Source organism: Dipodomys spectabilis, unplaced genomic scaffold (assembly GCF_019054845.1).
Source record: "Dipodomys spectabilis isolate Male_0828 unplaced genomic scaffold, ASM1905484v1 ptg000070l, whole genome shotgun sequence".
In the NCBI taxonomy this organism is placed as follows: domain Eukaryota; kingdom Metazoa; phylum Chordata; class Mammalia; order Rodentia; family Heteromyidae; genus Dipodomys; species Dipodomys spectabilis.
Genome location: NW_024870747.1, coordinates 4,635,252 through 4,639,413, shown reverse-complemented (window position 1 = coordinate 4,639,413; position 4,162 = coordinate 4,635,252). Strand labels below are relative to the sequence as shown.

General features: G+C 32.8%; 1 pseudogene; it reads right to left on the bottom strand.

The window, feature by feature from the left end:
* Nucleotides 1–260: 260 nt before the first annotated feature.
* LOC122109894 lies at nucleotides 261–360 on the bottom strand (annotated as a pseudogene).
* Nucleotides 361–4,162: the final 3,802 nt, after the last annotated feature.

Sequence of the window (4,162 nt, the reverse complement as noted above, 5' to 3'; positions counted from 1 at the left end):
TTTTTATTGTGAAAATACTGTACGGAGGGGTTACAATTACATGGGCAAGATAATGAGTAAATTTCTTATCAAGCATTGTAGCCTCCTCCTTTGTTTCCCCTTCTCATCCCTTCCCATCCTCCCTCTGCCCCCCCCACTCAATCCTCCTCACTAGCCCCCTCCCCGCACCAAAGTTGTAAAGTTCATTTTTGACATAATGACTTGTATTTTTGTAATCAATTTTTTAATAACTGTTTTTCATTTCTTACATCTGAAGAATGAAAAATATGGAATACTTCACAAATTTTCATATCATCCTTGTGCAAGTGCCATGATAATCTCTATATTGTTGTAATTTGGGTAAATGTGCTGCTGAAGCATATAGTATCCTGTAAAGTTAAGTAGTTAATGATGCAATCTTTATAAAGGCATATATCCTTAGTTGACTTTTTGTAACCAGGAAACCTTATTGTTCCTAAAAATGCTATTGATCTTACTTCTCTAAAATTCTGTGTATATTGGAAAAAACATATTGTTTGGTCGATTGCTCACATTTGCAATTTTTTTGTCAATAACTATTTTAAGTCTTTTTCATTTTAAATTTGATCATACTTTGAAGCCTTTATAGCTAGGTCCAAAGGTGATAGCTTTTCAAGTACTTATTTATCAACTGAGTTAGCTTTGTGGAGCTAATGGATTCAAAGCAAGCCTTGCTTAAGAGCTCCTTCTAAACTTCTGCAGCTTAAAATTCCTAAATGAGGTCTTACTGGCACAAATGTCTACTTGACCCTTTACTCTTCTTCCATGTAGCAACAGACCAACCAGAATATCTTACCCTGACAGCATAGATTGTCTTACTGGAACAAAACTAATCTTAGTTAAAAAGGATCATAGAGAGATGAACAATTAAGACAGAATCGTTTAGACTAGAATGTATTTTATCAAAATATAATTGTTTCTTATACCTAATATTTCAAAAGTAGCTAAAGCCAAGAAGGTGAAAAAGTTTTGACATGCATGATTACCTAATGTCCTGGCCAGTCTACCATCCAACCAGGCAGGAATTTACACTACTGCCTTTCTTTCACCCAATATTTTCATAGTTACAAGAGAAGTCTATATGTTTCTCCTTGATATTAGGCCTTAAATTGGTAATGTTTATCACATTGTTTCCTCTTGCCTCTAGGCTGTAAATCTACAAATGGTAAAGCTTTAGGTCCAACTCTACCAACACTGAGGTAGAAATAATGAAATAATACTTTAAAACACAGTTGCCTTTGATACCCTAACCACAACAGTACATTGAAAAACATGTGCCTTTTTCTTATATTATATATAGTTACATATTTTATCTTTATACGTGCTAATATTTTATTTCACACAGTGAAACTTACTAGAATTAAATGATAATTTGACAAATAAATAGATATTTATTACAATAAATAGATTGGAATATAAATAATAAGGTTTAGAATGTACATTTGAATATAAAAAGTATCAATGCAATGTCTTTGGTATAAACTTTTGATACCTTCTAAGTGTTCTTGGTCTTCTGAATTCACATTGTAAAAAAAAATTGTTGTTTTCCTCTAATCTATAAGGGACTTTACTCTGCTGCTCTGTTTATTGTTTTAACTCACTGATTCCAAAATATTTTTCTCCAATTTCGGAAGCCTTCCTACTGATTATACCCAAATTTTATGATATGATATCTAAAATGTATTACTCTTCTGCAGGACCCATGGGTCCTAGGATCCCAGGTCCCAGTTATCTGCTTCATCAGATAACAAGGGCAAGATTTCTCACCTAGACTCATGAAACATGTCAACAGAAAGTAATTGAAAATCCATCTCAATTCCTTATGACACCGGAATTAGCAGTTTGCAATTGTGAAATGCAGTGCAACTTAAAATGAAAGATGAGATCACAAAATCTGAAAGTACAGTAATTCAAACTTTCAAACAAATGACCAGCCCATATGTGTGACCAAGATCACAAATGTCACAAAATTATTTTTAATACCCCTCTTCTGATGATTACTGAAAGATTTCTGTCCAGCATAAGTAGGCCAAAAAATTAGTTCCTAGAACGATAGATCCATAATTAGTCTACCAAGGCTAGGAAAACTTGACTTCAGGTCAAATATAATTCACAAAAACATTAATTGAGAATATCGTTAATGCTTCAAAATACTGGTACTTCAGTAAAACTTGGTTCTGTTGTATAAAAATGTTATCATTCACAAACAAATGACAACCTACATTTAATCTCCTGAAAACAGATTCCTTTTGAAATAATCTTTTAAAAATCACATTCACCAAAATAACATTTGACAAGTAGACGATAGTGACATTACAAATTTTTCAAGTTTAGGGTGCAAATTACAATAGAGTTGATTTATTTATCCAGCACTAATGCCAAGCAGGTTCAACCATTCATTAAAGTGTAGAAATAGTACCACCCACCATTTGTGTTGTTCAGTAGGTGCCTTCCAGAAATGTGTCAAATAGAACAACCTCCCATAATACAAACCCAAAAACTAGCTAATAAAGTAAGTTTCATCACTTAATAAGGTACATTTTGAAAAGTCACAAATAGATGCCTTATCATATGTTGTTTTATGTTTTCCCTATCTATCTAACATAGTAAGAAATATGACTTAAAGTCATGAATATGGGTACTCATCAGAGATGTGAGAAACATAAAATCTGTCTTCTGTTTCTACCATATTCCTCTATAGTAGTAAATCGTGGTTTTCTTCTTTTTCCAAAACTTATAGGTAGTAGAAAATATTATCCCATGTAAAATAAAATAATCACAAACCTTTTTACAAAGCCATTTATAAAATTTTGTAGTTAGGAATATATTCTAAGCCATATTTAAACTTTCTTGTTGACAAAAGATTAATCTTCCAAATGGATGAGAATAAAATCATGTCTAGGTGCTTCACATCTCCAGTCTTGCAAATTGTTATTGCAGATGAATGAATTTTGGAAATATAAGCTGACATCAGTTCAAGTATATGCAGGATTGAAACTCCGTGGAATGTATATAAACCTTTCAAAATATTAACAGACAGTTTAACAGAATGACTATCAGGAAGTTGAAACCAGAGAGGAATAATAGTAAAGGCATAGAATGAATGAAAAATGGAACAAGGGGCATGTACAGCTAGAATACTCAATGTACACATGTGATAAAGGAAGTGGTAAATCTGAAATAAATCTTGGAGAAGGGGTTGGTTGAGAATGATAGAAGGAGTCACTCTGATCAAGGAGCATTGGACAATTAGATGGACATATTTTTTGTAATACACTTGCAAAACCTTTTGTAATTTAGTTAGAAAACACAACAAAATACAAAAACACACAAAAATCACAACCAAACAGCAATCTCTAGAGAGGATGAATGTGACCTCTCAAAATTTTAAATAGTCAATGAAGGGTAGTGTTGGGAAAAGCAAACAAAGCTGTTCAAAGAGGGCAGTTTTGGGTAGCAGAGAATTTTGAACAGATTTAAATAGATTGTCTAAGGTTAAGAATCACCTACATCTGCTGCAAATATTTTCTTCTGTGAGTTCTCTTTGTCTGCAATGGATAATCCAGTCCTCAGCCACCCTTGATAGCTTGTGAAGATAGAATGGAAGAAACAAGATCAACAACCCATTACTCCACTGGAGACAGAAAAGTCCTCTATGTTTTCTTTCATCTCTCTTCACTACTCTTTCGTCAAACTTTTAAGTCAAGTGATTTTGAATTATATCTTTCATTCTTTGCTCTGGCAAAGTAATTAACAAAACTAATTTACTAAATATTATTTGCCATTTTTTCTACCATGTTGTTTCCTTGTCTAAGAGAGTCCATTAAACTTCACCGTTGCATTTGGTTGCCACAAAAAACCAACATCTATGTTAATGAGGACAAACTCTAATGTAAAACTTTGTCTCCACAAAACGAGTCCAAGAAGTTGTGATCACAAATATTTAGCTATACTTTTATTCTTTTACCTTGAAAGTCTTCTTGTGTCTAAAGTGTCACAAAAATAAGTACTCCACTACTTTTTGGTTCAATCACTTCTAACCTCAAAGATATATTTTGCTAACAAGATGCTTAGAGGAAACCAAAGTATATTCCACTTTTATGTTCTCTCTTAGGACTCTCCTTAGATACCATATCAGGATCAG